Source organism: Rhineura floridana, chromosome 9, assembly GCF_030035675.1.
Source record: "Rhineura floridana isolate rRhiFlo1 chromosome 9, rRhiFlo1.hap2, whole genome shotgun sequence".
In the NCBI taxonomy this organism is placed as follows: Eukaryota; Metazoa; Chordata; class Lepidosauria; order Squamata; family Rhineuridae; genus Rhineura; species Rhineura floridana.
In genome coordinates this window covers 31,982,607-32,005,048 of record NC_084488.1, presented here as the reverse complement: position 1 = coordinate 32,005,048, position 22,442 = coordinate 31,982,607, and the positions used below count along the sequence as shown (strand labels likewise).

The 22,442-nt window shown below is 44.1% G+C and overlaps 1 protein-coding gene across 7 annotated transcripts in view; it reads left to right on the top strand.

The window, feature by feature from the left end:
* Positions 1-1,883: 1,883 nt before the first annotated feature.
* Positions 1,884-22,442, top strand: part of CLOCK (clock circadian regulator) — a 78,264-nt gene continuing 57,705 nt past the window's right edge. For 3 of the 7 annotated variants that reach the window (XM_061583455.1, XM_061583456.1, XM_061583450.1), the window contains exon 1: positions 2,128-2,272. The gene's annotated coding sequence lies outside the window, so the exon portion shown is untranslated. The other 4 variants (XM_061583451.1, XM_061583452.1, XM_061583454.1 and 1 more) reach the window with 4 other exon arrangements.

The following is a 22,442-nucleotide window of genomic DNA, read 5'->3' as shown; positions in this document are numbered from 1 at the left end:
ACACCCCCCCAAGACCCTTGACAACTACATCCCTCTTTCTTCCCCTTCCAGAGTTAATCTTCTGATTTAAATTTAAAAGTTGCAGTAGTTATGTATATGTTGGCCTTTACACTAGTTTTTGCAAACTTTTAGGAACAAAGCTTTTCTGCAAAAGGATACACCCATTCTGGATAGCTTACATATTCAATTAATTCTGTGTGAAACCAGAACTGTTTTAAGGCTAACTCAGTTTATAGGTTGCTTGGTAACCTTGTTGACAAAACCAGTGATATACAAATAAGATAAAAGACATACCCTGGGGATTAATGACCCCCAAGCTATGTATGAGGCAGTATTTACACATTCTACAGGAGCTAAATTGTCACCAGTATTATATTTTCAAAGTATAGGTAAGACCTAATGCTTGAACAAATTATATTACCTGTGCTTTATTTCTGTGCTGATCTTTTACATAAATGAAGTAAAATTTCAAATAAAAAACAAAATTCGAGAGCAGTGCCATCTGTTGTGTGTTCAGAGGAACACCATTTTGTTTTAAAAAAGAGATGTATTCAGAACTAAATCTGTTATGTATTTTTTTTAAAAAAGAACTTACTGTGAAGTTGTGGCATTTAAATTCAGCAGTAAACCACGTCTACCGCAGTAATGGACAGTTGGACACATCCTGTATTAGGCTTCAGTATTAATAATGTCTGTAGCTTGATCACAAGGCCTATGCCAAGGATAGCCCATGTGGTGTCCTCCAGATGCTGTGGTCAGGGATGATGGGAGTGTCCACAATACCTACAGGTTATCACACTGGCTACCCCATCCCTATGCAAACATAAGTGTTCTCTGTACCAGGAAAGGAGAGAGGGTTGTGACTGCACCGTCCCTGCTCTTCCAGCACACCCAGTGTCCACATGTTGGATATATTTACACAGGAGTCTAATGTATACACATAAACCCAATGCAAAATTGGCATCTTTACTAGTGTAGATTATATGATACTTCAAACTGGCCTCTGTACAAAAACCATGTCTAATAAATGGGTGGTGGGCATCACGGAAGAGTGGCATTATGTTATTATAACATTTATATCCCACCTTTTCTCCAAGAACCTCAAGGTGGTGTACATGGTTCTCCTCCCTCTCCATTTTATCCTCCCAACAACCCTGTGAGGTAGGTTAGGCTGAGAGACTGTGACTAGCCCAGTGTCACCCAGCACGCTTCTATGGCTGAGGGGGGATTTGAACCCTGGTCTCCCAGGTCCTAGTCCAGCACTCTAGCCACTATACTATACTGGCATGCTAATGTGATCTCAGTTTTCCATAGTGTGTAGAATACTGACCCACTGAAGCTTAAACTACAATAAATTTGCCGGTGTCACGAGGCTCTGTCTTCTGAAATAACACTGAACAGCATATAGAACAGATTATTCAAAGAGATTATACTAATTAAACTTCCAGAAGAGCAGTCGCGTCCGTTTGTCCTTGCCGCGCCTTAAAAGGCTAAGAGCCCGCCCCCAACCTTGTTTACTCAGACGGTGGAAGCCAGGCGGACTGAAACGGGACTTGGCGTCCATGCTTGCTTTCAGAATGTAGTTTAAGAAGGTTTTATTGGTACTTAATCGCCCCCTTCAGTAAGCAACGGTAACAGAACCCCCAAGTTCCAGTCCCACACAACGATTCAGCGCCTTCTCTCCGGCAGCTTTTCCACCCTCTCTGTACCAGCAGCGGCGCAAGAAATTTCGGAACAGGAACGTTGTCGGACAACACCGCGCCTATTCCCAACCCTCCCTTGCTGCCCCTCTCAAACAAGGTAATCTGAGGTCATGAAGGCAGAACGACCACACCCTTTCGTTTTACTACGCATGCGCAACACATCCTCCCCGGAAAACTTCAATGGCGCACGCGCAACAAAGCCCCCGTCCGCTCCTGACGAAGAAGGGGAATCTCCATCAACTCCAACTATGCGTTGAAGTATGCGCATGCTTAGTATTAACTAGGAACACACAGAGGCCTGGCCGGCTAAGGCTCAGCAGTGGCTGCCACTGCAGCTTGTCCCTAACCATATGCGCAAGCGCAGTACGGCAAGACTCCTCCGGGCTTGGCGGCGGCTACTGCTTCTGCTGTTTTGCCGGTAAGCCGAGGGTGGCGCATGCGCGATTGCGGAAAGGTTCCTAGGCCCAGTGGTTGTGGCTGCTGTTTCAGAAGCGGGGGCGAATTATCCGCGTTCCGGTGGGCTAAAGAAGAGCGTGAGGTGGAGCGGGCAGAGAGGCTCGTGAAGCACAGTAAGAACACCCACACGCGCGCGGGCTTGCGCCTAGTGGTGGATCCCACTGCCGTCGCCGGCAGTCTGAGGGGGCTTACGGAGTCCTCCCAGTGAGGGGGCTGAGGTAAACTTGGACCGGCGGCGGGCGCCACGGTGGGCTGGCTGGCGCAGATCTATGATCTCAGTGGCCTCCCGAGTTGAAGGCCTCGCGCGACCCGCCTCTAGATGCCAGTCAGGCCCTCTGGAGGGAGCCCTTCCCCGCCGGGCCACTCCCGCCTTCGCCGCTCCAACACCTTTGCGAGGCGGAGACGGGACAGCTCCGGTGTTTCATAACGGAGACCAGAGTCGGCCTTCCCATTCCCGCCCCGTAGGTGGCCTTGGCTGCGCCCATTCCACTTCCCTGGTTGTGGTGTTCCCCGTTTACAGGGGCACGTCAGGAGTGTATGCTTGGGGTATTACCCTCGGATGCTTCACTTTTATGAACAAGCTGTTTTGTTCCTGTCAAAAGTGAAGCGTGTGGTAGGAGCTATCCTTCCTCACCCTCCTAATCAGAGGGTGTTTTTTTTTTTTTTTTGTGGTAGCTCCACAGCGGCCCTGAGCCTTATTTGAATACTGATAATACAGGCCTGAAGGGGTTTCCTCTCCTTTGTGGAGCAGCTTGTTTATGATTGAATCTAGGGCATTAGATCAACTTGAAGCGTGCATATTCTTTCATTTATTTAGCATGGCCAAGATCCCTCCCTGCCCTTGTTTTAACCCTGGGGGAAGAATACTAATATGTCAAATTAGTTTAAAGGTGCCAGTTAGTGTGATATGGTAGACAAGAATATAATCTGGCTTTCTGGAGCAATTGGATTGTTAGCTCTCTGGCTCAGCCTTTGCTACAATATTACTATATTTATTTGTGTATAATTTGCATAAAGTGGAAAGTCATTATATAATAACTTTTTAATATATTGCTTTTTAAAAGTAACATGCAAGAAAGGTTGCAAACCTAAACACAGTTACTAGAAGTAAATCTTGTTGAACTCAGTGACATTTCTGAGTAACTATGCTTGCGGTTGAGCCAATGAATTGTACAATTACAGGTAAGCTTTTATTTTGTTTGGTAACATTTGTAGCACCAGTTGAATGGAGGACTGCATGACTGACAGGACAAATTGTTAGGTTGTAGCAATATGCCTAACTTCATATGTGGTATTTTATAAGTGATTTTATTTGCTTTAAGAGTGTACATAATGGATTTTTTATAACCTTGGATCTTGAGTGGTGTAGAAGTGGTTCTCTAAGATCTACTTAGGAAGAACAAATTGCAGCTTAAATAAACCTTGAAGTTGACCATTCAACTTAGGGTGAGTGATAGTTTCTTATCAGGCTTGTAGCTCAAATTGCCTCACTTTGATAAATAGTTGCACGGGTTGGCAACACTTTTTATAGGCTTAAAAATATTGCCTACATTGCTGCCTTACTTATATTTGTTATACCGGTGCCCTACTTTTCTATCAGAAAGCTCAGATAAGCTTACATGTACTTCCTAGAAGTCTCCCATGCAGGTACTGATCAGGTCCACTCAAGATTACAGTGCCGTGAAAAGTATTTGCCTCCTGTCTGATTTTCTGCATGGTTGCATATTTTTGGCACTGAATGTTATCAGATCTTGAACCAAACCTAATATTAGGGAAAAGGGTACCTGGGTGAACAAATAACACAAAAGTTTGATACTTATTTCATTTATTTATTAAAGAAAGTTAAGCAACACCCAGTGCCCCCGTGTGAAAAAGTAATTGCCCCCTTAGACTCAAAACCTGGTTACGTCACCTTTAGCAGCAATGACTGCAACCAAACACTTCGTGATCAGTCTCTCACAGCTCTATGGTGGAATTTCGGCCCACTCTTCCATGCAGAACTGCTTTAACTCAGTGACATTTGTGGGTTTTCGAGCATGGACTGAGCATGAAGGGGCTTTCTGGACATGGGTCAGGCTGCACTAAGGGAAAGGGGACTTCTGCCACATCCTGAGTCTATTTGGCTTGGTCCTGATATGCCAGGAAAAGGGGTGGCAGAAGAAAACATGCATTTTATTTTCTTCTGCTGTGCCCTGCCGGCGTAGCCAGTGTCCTTTCCTCCCAGTGGCGCATGAATGGAGGTTGGATGTGGTGGCTCCTTCCACTGGCTGTGCTACTGCCTGCCTCCTATGGTTGGATTGCGCCCACAGTAGCACAATCCTTCCAAATCCCCACATTAAATCAGACGCATCAAGACCTTGCAAATAGACCTTCACGGTTACAAATTAAAATTATCTCCAGGTGAATGGGGATAGAGTTGCCCATTCACCCATTGTACATCTATTCTGTATCTATACTGTATGCAGTCTGCAATACAGTAGGGCCCCGCTGATACGGCGGGTTACTTTCCAGATCCCTGCCTAAAAGGGAAACCTGCCAAAAAGCGGAACTCTGTCAATAAAATGGCACCCAGTGCCCAAAAAACACCATAAAAACGGAACAAGCGCTGTATGAGTGGGCCCTTACTCTAATTGAAAGCCGCCGAAAAGTGGGGCCCTACTGTTTATAAGGGTTGCATGCCTGGCTCTCTTATCACCTTAAAGAGCTGCTAGTTCTTTTCTTTAAAGGTAGACAAACCTTTAACACATAGCCTTGTATGCAAGACTGCAATATTATATCGTTTCCCCTTCCAGATTAGAGCCCATAGTTCAGTCTGGAAAGAATACCTTCTTCCTGCTTAGCATTGCCCATAGTGGGAAGAAGCCAGATAGGCTTTTGCCTATGCTGTGCTGGGATTGGTGCATGCCTGCATCAGGTCTTGATGAAATGACAGTGCAGTGCAGGTTGACAAAGCAGGCAGGGCTGTGGAGTCGGCACGCCAAACCTTCGACTCCGACTCCTCTATTTTTCTACTGTCCGACTCTGACTCCGACTCCACCCAAAATTGCTTCCAACTCCACAGCCCTGGAAAGGGCTGTAAATGTCTTTTTAAATTGGAAGCTCTCATAGGAGCATTTTTATCGCTGCCTGAATATGTGCTGATCTTGGCGTCACAGCATTTGTCTTCATCTGGGTCCTGTGTCATACACTGACACACAAAATGTTTTCTATCTTGAGTTATGGTGAAATGCTCAACTACAGCTGACTTCATGGGAAGCTTCTTTGACATTTTGAATTTATATTTTAAAAAAATTGTCAATCAAAATTTATTTTGAAGTCGGAGTCGGTACATTTCTGCTGACTCTGACTCCACCCAAAATTGATTCTGACTCCACGACTCCAACTCCACAGCCCTGAAAGCAGGCAGGAGAAAGCACAACATAGCCTCAGTGAACCCTTGGTTCATTTACTCACAAGGAGTGTTTTTGCAAGTTTATCTAATATCCTTCAGCTGTGCTAAATGCAACATCTGCAAAGAACATACTCCAGTAACATAGTTTCCATACCTATCAATGAGATATAACTTGGCATCACTCGAACAGAAATGAAAGGCTTGCTTTTCTGTTTTTCAGTTCCCAGATACTTTTTTGATGTTGATTACTTCAAATGAATAAAGCGTTATCTGTGCTTGTAAGAAATTAAGAAGCTCAATTTAGGACATCGTATTTTTACCTTTGTATTCTGAACAAACTGAAACAAACAAAATACCACCAGAGAATATTAGGGGAAGAGGGATTAGGAGAGAATGGAACAACTAATTAGCAGTTAACATCTGAGTGTGCCCTTGAGAGCTTCTACAGGAATCCATAAAGTTCCCCTTATTGTTGATATGGTGGGTAGCAGTAGCAGGTGATTCTTAGATTGTTAAAGGGATTTCCACCATATCAGAAGCTGAGTAGTTTGTAGGAGTTTATAGTGGTTTAGGTAGTTTATAGGAGCAGGCAGGTTGCCATGATCAGATGACTGATAAGATATATTGACTCCTTGTATGCTTCTGCAGCCTGGAATACCCATTTCTTTTTAGGCCTCCTTGCTTTGTCCCTTCAGTTAGTTCTAGCATCACTCATTGATTCTGTCAACTACTGACTGCCAGTGAGGCTTATACCCTACTTGTGCCCGGATTCTGCTCCTTCTTGTTACCTGTATCAAGGTTTTGAGCTGTTTAGCAATGGTCCATGTGGAGTGCTTTTACCTGTTAAGTGATGTTGATCCCCCACCCCCTTTCACGCACATGGAATACTTTCAGGCTTTTTAAACTGTGGCATGAGTGACAGCTAGCTTCCATATCCTTTGCTGTCTCACTTTTCAGCTCAAATTCTATCCATACTCCCAACCGGAACTCTCTAGGTTTGCTTTAGAATCCACACAGGCTGATCATGCCATATTATGACAATTATTATAATGGTTTAGAGCCTTTTCAATGAATAGAACAGGGGTTGCCAACCTTTTTGGACCAGAGGACACATTTCAAAATGACTGCCATAGAGGTGTGGCATGACACAAAATGGTGGTGTGGCATAACACAAAATTAGAGAGTAGTAATTGTATTTCTGTACTAGAAAAGGCTTGGCCTGTTGAATTTCTGCCTGCTATACTGCTGTTAAAGGCACAAGAACCTTGTTTTTTTTATGCCAGCCCCAAACCAAAGCCTAGGCTGCCATCCTATACCCACTTACCTGGAAGTAAGCCACATTAAACACAAAGAGACTTACTTCTGAGTATGTTTACCATTGTACTGTAATGTATACCATTGTACTGTAAGTTAACTATACAGTGAATTCTGAATGAGTTCCTGATCTTTATCTCCTGCAAAGCAGGAGACATGCCCAAGCTTTTTGCAAAGCTTTCACATTTGCCTTTTAGGGGGAGGGGGTTTCTGTAACATTCACCTACACTTTTTGTGTAGTAGTATTTGCAGAAAATAAGTTCTAGGCACTACCTGATCTCCAGTGAACTCAGCACAGGAAACATGCATCCTGGTTGCTAGGGAAAAAGGAAGGACAAACTATGGAGATTCCAAGAACTAGAAAAAAAGACAGAAGCAGGGAAAATGTATTAAAAGGGAGGGCAAATCAGCAGCTCTTTAGGAGCCCAGTGATTCTTATTGCCTGGTGTCCAAACAACTCATTTATCAATCACAGCTCTGACTTTACTCATTGGCTAATAACAGTGACAGGCAGGAGTAGGCACCCTGATTTGTTTCAAATAAATAGTTTGGAAGGGTACCTACACATTTTGCTTCATTAATTTCTTTTTAGAAGGGCTAAAGACTTACTTTTAAAAAAAATGAAAGCTCACATTTGTGGGCATCATGGTGTCCATTATAGATGATGGGTTGACAAACCCTGGTTTAGAACGTGTTTGGCAATCCTCCTTAGCAAATCTAATTACTCAGTTTTTTCCCTAGTTTCCAGATTACACATTAGCATCTTCATTTTCCTATAAAATTAAACATATTGGATGATATCCAGTGCGAGCGGATTTCCCCTTCCTATCCTCTCCCTGTACCACCTGTGCCTGTGGAGCAGATTGTAGAAGAGAAAGTGCAGGAGGAAAAGTTGGAGGCTTGTGTGTGAGAGGAGCTGCGAGCACCTAGAGAAATGGCTGTACAAGAAATAGTGCAGGAGGAGAAGGTGGGAGTGCAAGGGATTGATGTTGTGTGGATGCGTTACTGAGTGCAAGTCCAAGAGGAGCTCCCAGCGCCTGGAGAGATGATGAGATAAAATCTCCAAATGACTTTGCCCCTTGGGTGCCTCATAATGTTCTTATAGGGTGGGATCTGGTGGGTGCAATCGCTGAGCAAATTTCAGCAGTGAGAGGTACCCAGCGTCCTGGGAGGTTGGTGGGCAAGAGACACTGGGAGGGTTACCTGCCTCTGTTTGGGTCCATGATTCACACTGGAGATGGTGAGGGAGAACAGAGAAGATTTCTTTCTGCCAGCTAGGGTGGGCTAGGCCAGCTAGTCCTGAAGAAGATGCCCCCGGACAAGACTTGTGGCAGGACTTTGATTTGGAGTTTGGGGCTGGAGATGAGGTGGACTGGTTTAACGACTTTTCCCAGGGCAGAGAGTGGGAGGAAGATGGCTACGGTTTGCTGCGTGCTGATGAGAAAACAAATGCGTCCCTGGAGATACATCCCAAGACTCTGCAGGCAGCAGCAGGGATCAGCTTGGACTGGGAACTCCATGAAGCTCCCAGACAAAGGGCCATGTGGGCAACTGCGTGGTTTGGGGGTGGGGGGATGTGTTTATGGGACTGTGTACTGATTTGCTGTAGGAATTCTTCCTGATGGTTTTAGTATTTTTTTTTGGATTTTGATTTGTGCTCTTATGCATGCTTGTGGGGATATGAGCTGTTTAATGATTTTTTAGGAATGATGCTCATAGGTCTTTGCAGTAAGGTTTTAATGTTTAAGATTTACTATACTATGTCTGTTAAATTTTGTGTGTGTGTGTGTGCGCGCGCAACTGTCTCAGGGCAAGGGAAAAATGTGTGTGTTTGAGGGCTGCTGTGCTATGGTGGCACAAGGTAGGACAAAGGAGCTCCAGTACTGAGGGCTTAAACATGTTGGGAACTCACTATCTTGGGCACTGCCAAGTATGAGGACTGGGTAAGTGGTTTGGATGCAGAACTGTGACTGGGAGCTCCAAGAAAGAAGAGGAAGCCTAAAGAGAGAGCAGTTAATTGAAAACTTGCTGTAAAGGGATGGACTGTTTTTGTACTTGTGGGGAAATGCGACTGTACTATGACTGTGCTTTTAATGATGTATATTTTAATGTTTTACTAACCTGCATCTTTTATTTTTTTTATAGGAAAAGCTGTTATTCTGTTGTGCATTTGCAGGTCTGGGAGAGACCTTTGTCAGGGAAGGGGGTAGTAGTATGGGTTTGGGGTTGAGATGGATAATTTATATGAGTCCCCTTTGCCATAAGTTGGGATCGACTTGAAGGCAGTCCATTTCCATTTCTCCAGCCTCTGATTTGGAACCCTGTAACTGGAGGCAGTGTGGTGTAGTGGTTAAGATGTTGGGACTATGACCTGGGAGCCCAGGGTCCGAATCCCCACACAGCCATGAAGCTCACTGGGTGACCTTGGGCCAGTCGCTGCCTCTCAGCCTCATGAAAACCCCATTCATAGGGTCGCCATAAGTCGGAATCGACTTGAAGGCAGTACATTTTTAACTGGAGGTGAGAAATCTGCTCTGCTGGCCAGATCTCCCTTTGTTAGTCTAATAGAGGGGCTAGGTGAGTTGATGAGCTATCAGGTGCCCATTAACTTCCAATGAGCCAGGGAGATCCTAATGTTATTGAAACTCTTCAGGAGAGCCCCCTCCCCTTCCTGAGGCCAAAGAGAGACTTGCATTTTGAGTTGAGTCTGAGGAAAGGCTGGGAGCTGGAGGCAGGCAGAGAGGTTGGCTGGGAGATTGGGGTGGCGTGCAACAATACTTTCATGCTAAGTTAGACTTTGAAAGTGTGTTAAGCTTTTTATCTTTAAAGGACAATAAAAATGTACTGAGTACCAGGCTTTTCCATATAAAGACCTAACATTTTATCAGAATATAAATACTATCAGTTCTCGGGGCCGGCACCAGTCATGCCCTTGGGCACTAGCCTGCCCAGGTACATGCATGCATGCCCCACCCACCCACCTACCTACCTACCGAGTAGGCAGGCGCAGTGAGCGAGCGAGCGGGTGGTAGCTGGCGGGGGGTGAGTGGAAGGACGGGCAGGGGAGCCAGAGGGCTGGTGGGGGGGCAGGAGGCAGGCGAGTGAGTGAGCAAATGAGCAGGTGGGAGGGCGAGTGGGCAGGGGGCATCAGGGTGGGTGAGTGAGCAAGTGGGGGGTGGGAGGGCCAGAGTGGGCAGGGGAGCGAGTGAGTTGAGTGGGTGGGTGGGGGGCAGATGGGGGGAGGGTGAGCAAGCAGGTGTGGGCGGGCGGGCAGGCTGGGGGGAGGGGGAGCAAGCGGGCGTGGGCAGGCTAGAGAGCGAGCAGGTGGGCTGGCATCTCGATCCCTAACAAGGGGCCCTTCAGCCATGACCCTACCTGGGCACCCTTTGGCGCCAGCCTTGTCAGTACTTATACAGTAGGGCCCCGCTCATACAGTGGGTTACGTTCCGGACCCCCGCTGTAAAGCGAAAACTGCTGTAAAGCGGATCCCATTGACTTACATTGACCAAAATGGCACCCGGTGGCAAAAAACCGCTGTAAAAGCAGAACAAGCACTGTAAAGCGGGGCCTTTCTACAATTCACAACCGCTGTATTAGTGGAATGCTGTAAAGTGGGGCCCTACTGTAGTCTTAACGTTAGAGGCCCAACACAGACATAATGCTACTGATTACTTAACAGTGGTTAGAAATAGGCAGCAGACTGTGGGCTTGCCTGTGCATAATATCCCCTCTCTTCCCAGGCTTAATATTGTTTAACTATAATATGTGTATCAGTGCATACTATGGTTCCTTGTTTACAAGGTTTTGCGAGCCCACTTCAAGCTCTGATCAAGATGGACTCTAGTTAGCATTAATCATGTCTAATGCTGGTGCAATGTAATGCTAAATCAAGGTTAAGGCTGATAACCGCCCTGGGATATATACTATGAAGGGCAGTATATAAATGCTCTAAATACATAACTAAAGGTTAGCAAAGAAGGATTTGCACCAGAGAAAGGGAGGGGGAGGGGAAGCATTTGAACCTATGACTTGTTGAACTCTTACATGGTTAAGAAATCAGTGTTATGTCTTTACTGGGCCCATGGGTAAGGGGTAACATCTTTGCATTTTGTGATTTTGCCTAGATTAGCCTTTCTCAGCCTAGATGTTGCTGGACTAAGTTCTCATAATTTCTGATCATTGGCCATGCTGGCTGAACCCAAAGGTTGGGAAAGGTTGGCTTAGATGTTCCTCTGATGTACATAACATGAAGACAACTGAACAAATCTTCATTTAGTACTTTGTTCAGTTCTTTAAAGATTTGAGAAAAAATATATAAGCGATTGATTGCCTTAATTGTAGAGAAGAATTGGGTGGAAACAAGAGGGGAACCGTGGCCAAGTAAGAAGTCTTCTCAGCTTTCAGGAGGGATGTGAAGGAGAATAAAGATGTCAACATGACACAGAAATTCTGACTTGGCAAACAAGGTGAAACTGTAAGAATGGTGGAAGAGATCTTCACAGACTTGAAATCAAGTCTGGAGATGAAATTTAGTATCCAAAAAAACCTTGATATACTCTAAATGTGTCATGTAGACTTCAACAGGACATCAGTGAAACTATTTGGAACAACTGAATTGTCAAAATCCATCATAAATAAATAAATAATAGGATTAAAAAAAATCTATAATATTAATGTTAAAATTCCTTTAGATAACAGTGGCTATTCTAAAAAAGTATTCTAAGGTCTTATTCAAACGGAGCGGGATAATCCACGATTTCCATATTCGGTTTGTCATCTGATAGTCCTCACTTTGCCTTTTAGTTCGCTCTTTCCCAATTAAAAAAAATGCTTTTTTGCACCCGCACATGCAGCGGTAAGACCCCTGCATTCTTTTTGCTTTTTCCAAGCTCTGCCTCTATAACCTCCCCCTATCAACCAGTTGGTCAGCAAAAAAATGACGTATGCTCCTCTCCCCCTTTGCAATGAAGCACAATATGGCTATAAAGGAGTTCTCGCCGCGGAAGGAAAGGGAGAAGGAGGGGAGTGGTCGGTTTCAGCCTGCCTCGGGAAAGCTTTGTCAATTTCATTCTACTCTGGGGTTTTTGTTTCAAATCTTTTCCCTGCAGGAAGGAAAGGGAGAAGGAGGGGGTGTGACACGTTTCTTGCTTTTTTGGAGAAATAAGTGCATTTGCCAGCGTGTGTATCTCCTTAAATATCCATAAAGGCAGAAAAGCATACATTCGTTTAAGCGTAATATCGCAAATACAAACAAGTAAGGGGCTGCTGGTCGGTTTCATGCCTGCCTCTGGAAAGCTTTGTCAATTTCATTCTACTCACTGGGATTTTTGTTTCAAATCATTTCGTGGTGGGAAGGAAAGGGAGAAGGAGGGGGTGTGTGACTCGTTTCTTGCTCTATGGTTCTCCAGTCTCTATGGTTCCGGGTGGTGGGGACGCTGTAGCAAACCACTCATATACAGGGCAGGGAATGCCCATTACTTTCAGTGGGTTGAACTGGGGGCAGAAAAGCCCATGCGTCTCAGTGGATAGACCTGGTGTCACAACAGCCAATGCGTTTCAATGAGCCGATCTGGCATTTCAATGGGTAGACCTGGCGTCCGGAAAGTCTATGCATTTCAATGGGTAGACCAGGCCACCAGGTCTACCATTTGAAGCCTGCTTCCTTTCTTGTTTGTATTTGCGATATTACGCTTATATATGCTTTTCTGCCTTTATGGAATGTATGCTTAAGGAGATACACACGCTGGCAATTGCACTTATTTCTCCAAAAAAGCAAGAAACATGTCACACACCCCTCCTCCTTTTCCTTCCCGCGGCGAAATGATGTGAAACAAAAACCCCAGCGAGTGGAATGAAATTGACAAAGCTTTCTGGAGGCAGGCGAGAAACTTACCAGCAGCCCCCTTCTCGCTTGCTGTGCATTGCAGATCTCACCCAGTTTGCAGGCTGGCAAAAAATAAAATGCATCTGCGCAGTAGTTGCAGACCCCCCCCAACACCCCACCACTGCGATGATTGGTTCAATTTTCCCGGGGTTATTCTTGCACATGCGCAAAAGTGCAGATACGTGATTGGCAGGAATGAGGAGAAGGGGCAAGGGGAAACGCCCAAGAACCACCCATCAGCTGTAAAGTCCGCGGTATTGCATCCTACTTCCTGAAGGCACAGCGGATGATTCCCGATTTTAAACAGCAAATCGCATTTTTGCCGGTATTGCAAGGAGCAGATTTAACCCGTGAAAATGCGTAACAGCGCGAGACGTCATTTGGACGACTGAAAAATAATGAACACACATAGCGGGCGTGTCACACATTTTGCAGTCTGGATGAGCCCTAAGATTCAGATACAAGCACAAAAATGTACTTTAGGAAAATAAGAGGTCTGGTAGCAATGGCAGAAAAATAACAACTCTGGGCCAAACTGTACATACCACAGGAGATCTGTGATCAGTTTTCCCAGGTTAGAAGTGGACAATATGTGTACAGGGGTGACAAATTGGCTTGGGCACCGGCACTGGCAGGGTGTGTGTATAACCATTTACCCATCACTATTTCAACACCCTCTCCCCCAGCGCTGCTGCTTGGAGATGGTTCATGAGCGCCACAACTGCTTTTTTTAAAAAAAGGTAAGATACAGTTTTAGATCTTCTGTGTCACGTGAAGTTTCAGATGTACTGAAAAAAGTAACTCCTCTTAAGAATTATTTGGAAAAGCACTGAAAATAGAACTTCAAGGATTGTAGTAATACCATTTAGAGATGTAAAATTTCTGGAAATTTTGAAAACGGGGGGGAAATGGAAAATATGGAATACTTACTTTTTAGCACCCTTTACTGATTGAAAGTCATTTTGTTACTTTAGGACCATAAAATACATTATGTATAACATGGTTTGCCCTTAAAATTATCATGTTTGGTATGTTAAAAGTATAGTTTATTCAGACAATAATAACAAATTGAAATGACTTTTTAATTTCTTTGTTAAATTGAGCTACAAGCTGCTGAACTGTAAAGAACCTGACATCTCTGGTTTTGCTAGTTTATGAGGTGCAGGCAAAAGCAACAAAACAGAAGAACCATCAACATATTTCTTTACTTATTTCTTTACTAAATTTATATCCTACCCTTCCTCCCAAAGAAGCTCAAGGTGGCAAGCACAAAAACAATAAACCATCTAAAAATATCTTTTAAAAAGTAAAACGAAGAAAGTTATTATGTATTATGAAAATTATGTCTCCTTCAGTGCTCCACAGTGTCAAGCAAACATAAAGCATTTATTCTATAGAAAGAGCTGAGAAAAAGAATGGGTGGGGAAACCAAGACTCAGGGAATTCTACATGAAATTTAATCAGTCTCATTTTCTCTATCATTTTTTGCTTCTTTTGTTGCTCTGCACTTTCTCCTGTTCCCAATCCTTTGAGGCTTAGTCAAGAGGACAGAAACAGATTCATCAACTATGCCAGCAAGAGGAAGCCCACAGGCAAAGAAGGCACTGGATCCTTCTTCTTTTGTGTCATTGGCAGTACCTTGATCTTACATTTGAGAGTGGTACTCTCAGTGCACAGCTCAGGACTTGCTTGTCCTCAGTGTTCAATAATTGTAGTGATCTGATGCTGCACATGTAAAATGTAAATGTACTGCCTTCAAGTCAATTCCGACTTATGGCGACCCTATGAATAGGGTTTTCATGGTAAGTGGTATTCAGAGGGGGTTTACCATTGCCTTCCTCTGAGGCTGAGAGGCAGTGACTGGCCCAAGGTCATCCAGTGAGCTTTGTGGCTGTGTGGGGATTCGAACCTTGGTCTCCCAGGTCATAGTCCAACACCTTAACCATTACGCCACACTGGCTCTCGATGCTGCACATAGTCTTACTTAAACATCTTCCTGTTACTTGGTTTTTGAAGAATTTTGGGGGAATAAATATACAAACACCTTGTCTTAAAACAATTTATCATTCCAAAATAAAATATTTCATAATATATTTTTTTAACTTTTCTGGTTTTTCAGAAAGAGTCCCCCTTCCCACAAATTTTTCTGTTTTTTCCCCTGAGCCTTCGCATCTCTAATGCCATTACAGAAATCAATAGTGTGCTCATAATAATTCAACTGAAATGATCAGGTGATGGATACTTCCCTTTTGAAAAAAGTGTTAATTTGCTTTTTAAAATACATTAATTATTTCTATTTATTGCTATATATTTCTATATGTTACTATTTCACTATCCTCAAAGCTGCAAACAACAGTAAACAAGTTTAAAAAATCAATAAAACAAATACACAAAACAAAGTCTGATATCTGATCCTTGTTTGACCACCTGGTTTGGAAGGCCCCCTTGAATAACATTTTCCCAGACTGACATCATATGAAAGTGTGGTTTAAGAAACCAGGAAAGCTATACTCTGTTTTGGTTGGAACAGTTTTTATAACTGAATGATTATATTGTTGTAACCTACCCTGGGACCTTGTGTGTGGGTAAAATCTAAATAAGAGTTGGATAAAGGGCAGATAGAATGGCTGTTGTCATTTTCTTTTATTGTGAACGGCATGTGGCTGGTCATTGGTGAAAGGCAGAATGCTGCAACATAGGGACCATTGCACAGGTGGGGAACTTCAGACCCAGGGGCTGGCAGAGAAGCCTGTTCTGCTCCTGCTCACTGATGGAGTGCCCTACTTGGGCTTGACTTCTGGGGAATTTGGGCCCTATTTTTTCTGGACTGACATGGCTGGTAGCAACACCAAAGGGAGGTTGTCCGGGCCACTTTCCTAACATCTAATCATTGAAGCCTGTGTAGGCTCATTTTGCTGTGAGGTAGACTATCTTGTCAAACTGTATCTGGTTTATTTGACCAGGGGTTTGTCTTGTTGCTTCTGTTTTTGTTTTTGCTATGTGCCTGGGATGAGATCAAATGGGGAGAGCTCCCCCTGTGACTGCAATGGTCTTGAGTAAGGAGAGGTGTGGTGAGAGAGGAGAGGTGTGGTGAGGAGAACGCGACTCACACAACTGGTGGGTTTGCCATGTGTTGGCCCCTTCTCTGCCTGGAGGAATTGGTGTTGTGTGGATGCTTTACTGAATGCCAGGTCTTCTATAAATAAAATCTCCCTCATCCACAATCAAAAGGAGGCTGACCTGGTTTTTATTACTGTGACTGGAATGCATGAACAGGGTGGAGTCGGTCTTACCCAGCTGTGCCCTCCTGGTACTTAGTGCAGCAACAGAGAAGGCTTGAGGGTTGTGGAGGGAGATTGCTATAATCTGTGAACTTGATCTTTCTTTCCAGCTTTCTGTCTGCTTGAGTAGGAATCTAGAGAATCTGTGCCTTGCATTGGGCGCTTGGTGTAGATTAGGGATTCTGTTTGTTTACTGCTTGTCTCACTGCCCAGACATCTTTGTGTCTTAGCTGGCAGAGGTGGTCTTGGATATGGTGTTGAGAACATCCAGGTTGTTTGTTCTGGAGCATTTCAACATTTATGATGAGGCTGTTAAGTCTGGCATGGCTCAGGACTTCATGGCTGCCATGACAACCATGGGGCTGTCCCAGCATGTCACTGGCTCAGTGTATGTGGCAGGTCACACTCTAGATCTGATCTTCTCAAGCAGGCAGGAAGAAGGTGATCTGACAGTGGAGGATTTTAACATTAGTCCCTGGTTCTTGTTTTGTTCATTTATATCCCGCCTTTCCCCCAGAATTGGGACTCAAGGTGGCTTACAAAAATTAAAACAAATACAGATAAAAACATACAGAAGTTATTGTTAAAAGGTACTTAAACTATCAATAGAATTAAAACCATTTAAAAATCAATTAAAATGCCAAAGATAAGTAGAATAGCACACTATTAAAAGCCCTTGTAATCAAAAGCATTTCGGAAGGACAGAAAAGGAGGGAGCCAGTCTAACCTCCCTAAGAAGGGAGTTCCAGAGCCCTCTCCCTTGTTCTCACCAGAGGTGCCTGTAAGGGTGGTGATATTGAGAGAAGGGCCTCCCTTGAAGATCTTACAGCTTGAATAGGCTCATATGGAAAGATACGGTCTTTCAGATAGCCTGGACCCAAGCTGTATAGGCTTTAAAGGGCATAACCAACACTTTGAATTGTGGTTGGAAACAAACTGGTAGCCAGTGGAGCTGTTGTAACAAGGGAGTCATATGTTCCCTGTAATCAGCCCCAGTTAACAATCTGTCCACAGCGCTTTGTAAGCAGCGGCAGTTTCTGAACATTCTTCAAAGGCAGTCCCAAACAGTAATCCAAACGGTAATCCAAACAGGATATAACTAAGGTATGTGTCACCATGGCCAGATCAGACATCTTCAGGAATGGGCACAATTTGTGCACTAGTTTTAACTGTGCAAATGCACTCTAGCCATCACTGAAACCTGAGTTTCCAGACTCAGCGCTGTGTCCAAGAGAACACCCAAACTGCGCACCTGTGACTTTGGGGAGTGTACCCTGTCCAGCACAGGTTGAATCCCTATCCCCCAATCTGTCTTTCAAATGACCAGGTGCACCTCTGTTTTGTCTGGATCAAGCTTCAGTTTGTTGGCCCTCATCCAGTTCAGTACTGATGACAGACAATGGTTTGGAACCGAAACATCTTCCTTGGTTTTAGGTGGAAAGGAGAAATGTGTTCAGATCAACTCCTGCTGAGATTTAGACTGATTTAGACTTTCAGCAGCCTTCCCCCTCTGCAGAGGTGGGGCACCTATTAGAATGGTCCACCCTCAGAGGCTGATGGATCCAATTGCTTTTCAGACAGCTCTGGATGATTTTCCAGTTGATATGACTGGTGCTCTTGTTGAAGCCCTGGTCGACCATGAAATACACAGATGACCCATGACACAATCATTCGTGAAAGCCCTTTTCTGCTGATAAAGCCTGACTGGCTCCTTGATATGCACTAGAGCTGAGGGCAATGAAACAAGCTGGGAGACCACTTGAACCCTAGCAGAGGAAAACTCCTGAACTGTGGTCCCTGAGCTTCAATTAGGTGATCTGTGGTGTGTCTGTAAAAATACTCTTAAAAATCATACAGCCTCCAGCATTGCACATTACAATTGCTACAGTAGGTGGAAATATCACTAAGTGGCCTGCCAAGACCCTTAGCAATTTTGAAGTGGTCTGTGGGGGGGAAAGTTTGGGAATCACTGCTCCAGATGAATGCAACCAAACACTAGTGAGTGCATATTATTGAGCCTACTCAATGGCAGTGAAGACAGAGAAGTACTTTGCTATTTCCATCACATCCTCACCATGCTATCTGGTGGAGCTTTTCCAGGTAATACAGGGCCTTTTACATTCTGGCCTGAAGGGGTGGGTAGAACTTATGGTGCCCCTCTGTGACTTGTTTGAAAGCATTTTGAGGATATAATTGCCGGGACCTTGACTTTGCTATTATAGTAGGTGAATCTCAAGAGGTATCTAGAGTGCTGTCTTCTTTTATTGGTTGAATTTCAGTTGATACAGCTCAAGGATGTGGATGAGATGCTTGGTTACTGTGGCTGACTATGTGCGACTGATTAAAACTATTGTTCAGTCATGATTGTCTCCTCCTCGAACAAGGTTCCTGAGCAGATGGTCGCTAACCAGCTCCAGGCTCTCTTGGATGAGCCTCATTATCTGGATCTATTTAAATTGGGGGTTTGGCCAGATTTTGGCACAGAAACTGGCTGATCGCCCTGTATGACAACCTCTGCTAGGAGAGAGACATGAGGAGTGTGACCCTGTTGATTCTCCTTGATCTCCCAGTAGCTTTTGATACTATCAACAACGGTATCCTCCTGGAGTGGCTGTCTGAATTGGGATTCAGTGGAACTGATTGTCTCCAGAGACTGGTGCTTGGGGGATTCTGCGGAGTCCTGTGGAGCCTTCAAAGGGGGTTCCATTGGGGTTGATCTTATCATTCATGCTGTTTAACATATATATGAAACTGCTGAGTGGGGTCATCCAGAGATTTGGAGTACATCGTCATCAACATGCTGATGATACAGAGCTCTACTTCTCCTTGACACCTGCAGGTGTGACAGTGGATGTGCTGGATCAGTACCTGGCTTCAGTAATGGACTGGATGAGAGCCAATAACCTGAAACTGAATCTAGATGAGACTAAGGCAGTGTTTGTGAGTGGTTCCCTAGACTGGATGGGTGGAAGTGAATCTGTTCTGGAAGGAGTTGCAATTCTCCTAAAGGAACAGATGTGTATCTGGGGGGTACTTCTGGATCCACTTCTGTCACTAGAGGCATAAATAGCCTTTGTTGCATGGAGTGCCTTCCAACTGTGACCCTATCTGGATAGGGACAACTTAGTTTCAGTTGTCTATGCTCTGGTAACCTCTAGTTTGGATTACTCCAATGTGTTATATGTGGGGCTGCCTTTGGACAGTTCAGGAAGTATAACTAGCTCTGAATTCAGTGGCAAGATTGTTGACCGAGACCAGAAGATCTGAGCATATTACACCAATTCTGGGCCAACAGCACTAGCTACCGATTAGTATCTGGGCTCAATTCAAAGTGCTGGTTTTGTTCTATAAAGCCTTATGTGGCTCAGGATCCAATATCAAAATGACTGCCTCTCCCTATATCAGGTGTGGGGAACCTTAGGCCCTCCAATTATTGCTGCACTGAAACTTACATCATCCCTGGCCATTGGCCATGTTTGCTTCGACTGATGGGAGTTGTAGTTCAGCAACATCTGATGGGTGAACGGTTGCCCATACCTGGCCTATATGAATGAGACTGAACCTTGTGGTCTTCACCAGAAGCCTTTTGTGTGCCTCAACTGAGGGAGGTGTAGAGGGTAACCACATGAGAACGGGCCTTTTCAGTTGTAGCCCTGTGTTTGTGGATTGTGCACTCCAGGGAAATGTGCCTGGCAGCAGCATCAGTTTTCAAGTGTTATGCCAATAATTTTTTATTTATTAAAGCCTTTGGTGGCTAAGTTGGCCTCTTCTGTGGTGCTTATCTTTTAGTGGGGTGGGGTGGGGTAGGACTTGTTCCTTTTTTGTGCATATTAGGAATTTTATATTGTACCTTGTTTTACATTTTTGGGCTATTAATTGATTTTAAGTAACAAAAAAGAATATAACAATAATAAATATCCTGCTGAGCCATCACAGATTTCCTGCTGAGGTGACATAAACATCTCTTGTCTCTTGATGGAAACCTTTTATAACTATCTATGGGTGAGACAGGAATGTTGCAGAGGTCTATGGAATTCCATGCTAGAATTCTACTGGGAAGAAAAGCCTTTCTCTCAGCACAATGGTAGACCAAATGGTTGAGAACTGGGATCTGTCATGTGAAGTCTTCATGACACTTTTTCTTAGCCAAGTGATTAATAGAATGTTGTATTTCTAAAATGTTTCTGAAGTTCAATCAATAAACTTTATTTGCATATAGCCATAGGCTGTTGCACCATAAAATAGCAAAACAGAACAGACAAACATGATTTGATTCTATGGGGTACAATAAAAAGTTTAAAAACCAAAACCTGGGTCTAAAATATACCACTGGTTTATTTACATAGCGAGTTTACGTACTTTTCTCTGAGCTTTTTAGCAGCAAGGGCAAAGTTAGCCACTGCAATTGTGGTCTGATTATTACTGTCCATTAATAGGTCCATTAGTAGTTTATTATGAGAGAGTCCCCTGGTGGAACATAGGAGAGGGGCTAGAAACTTTTCTCTAGGGTGTTGGTACGAGGGGCATAATAACATATAATGGACTAAATCCTCAGGGACCTTGCAACCGAAAATACAGAGGCGTTCTGCAAGCGGGGTTCCTTTATATCTGCCCTCTAGGATAGCTGTGGGCATAGTTTGGAATCGCAACTATGTAAAGGCTCTGCGCAACGGAGCGCGAGTCAAGGTGACAAAGTAGGCGGCTGGGGCATGGTTAAGTTTTATTTGAGGGAACCAAGGGGAGAAGGAAGCTGCCACGATTGATGCTCTATCTTGATATGTGTCGTGGTTAAAAATCCAGTTTCATAAGTCGGTGGAATTAAGGCTTAACAATTTGCTTAAGGTGAGGTCGTAAGATGTTAATAACTCAGTATATTTTGAGGTCCAATCTCCCGCCCCCTGGGGATCATGCCAGCAAAGTTTTGTAAGGGGGCAATCATCTGAAAAGGATATCCTTTTCCAATAACGCAAGAAGGCCAAGTCAATCCTGGCTGCCAAAGAGGGGAGTCCAAGTTCCGCTCTTAGGTGGGCTGATGGAGTGCCTTTTGGGAGGCCCATTATTTGTTTCATGAAGGTGTTCTGGAGAACTTCGAGGCTAGCTTTCACCGAGTGGCCCCAAATTTCTGAAGTTTATTGATGGTGGAATATTACTTTTTTGGGGGGAGGGGTTACTGCTAAGGCCCGGAGAGAAATGTCAGACAGTAGAGGACTGTGACACAATTGTTAAAGGGATGATTTGAATTGTAAATGAGTAGGATTATTTTTAGTGCGTGTTATACGTTTTATTATTATTGTAAAATATATTTGATATTGCAATGGATTGGATATGCAGTGATTATGTTGTTCATTTGTTTCAGTTATGTTTTGAGTGGTGTACCCTTTTTTTTAAAAAAAAGTACTATTGTATGATTTAGTAACTGGCATTGGCTAAGCAATAAAGATGTGACAGCCCAAGGTCCAGAACCAGATGTTTACAATCTCGTTCATGATGGTTAGGCCAGCATTGCAATGTGAGGAGCTCAAATAATTTAAAACTTTGAGGATTAACTAAGAAACATTGTTTATTTTCAGCCTGGTGCAGTACTGTAGTATGCTACACTGGGAGTTAATAAGAACATAAGAAGAGCCTGCTGGATCAGGCCAGTGGCCCATCTAGTCCAGCATCCTGTTCTCACAGTGGCCAACCAGGTGCCTGGGGGAAGCCCGCAAGCAGGACCCGAGTGCAAGAACACTCTCCCCTCCTGAGGCTTCCAGCAACTGGTTTTCAGAAGCATGCTGCCTCTGACTAGGGTGGCAGAGCACAGCCATCACAGCTAGTAGCCATTGATAGCCCTGTCCTCCATGAATTTGTCTAATCTTCTTTTAAAGCCATCCAAGCTGGTGGCCATTACTGCATCTTGTGGGAGCAAATTCCATAGTTTAACTATGCGCTGAGTAAAGAAGTACTTCCTTTTGTCTGTCCTGAAGCTTCCAACATTCAGCTTCTTTGAATGTCCACGAGTTCTAGTATTATGAGAGAGGGAGAAGAACTTTTCTCTATCCACTTTCTCAATGCCATGCATAATTTTATACACTTCTATCATGTCTCCTCTGACCCGCCTTTTCTCTAAACTAAAAAGCCCCAAATGCTGCAACCTTTCCTCGTAAGAGAGTCGCTCCATCCCCTTGATCATTCTGGTTGCCCTCTTCTGAACCTTTTCCAACTCTAGAATATCCTTTTTGAGATGAGGCGACTAGAACTGTACACAGTATTCCAAATGCGGCCGCACCATAGATTTATACAACGGCATTATGATATCGGCTGTTTTATTTTCAATACCTTTCCTAATTATCGCTAGCATGGAATTTGCCTTTTTCACAGCTGCCGCACACTGGGTCAACATTTTCATCGTGCTGTCCACTACAACCCCGAGG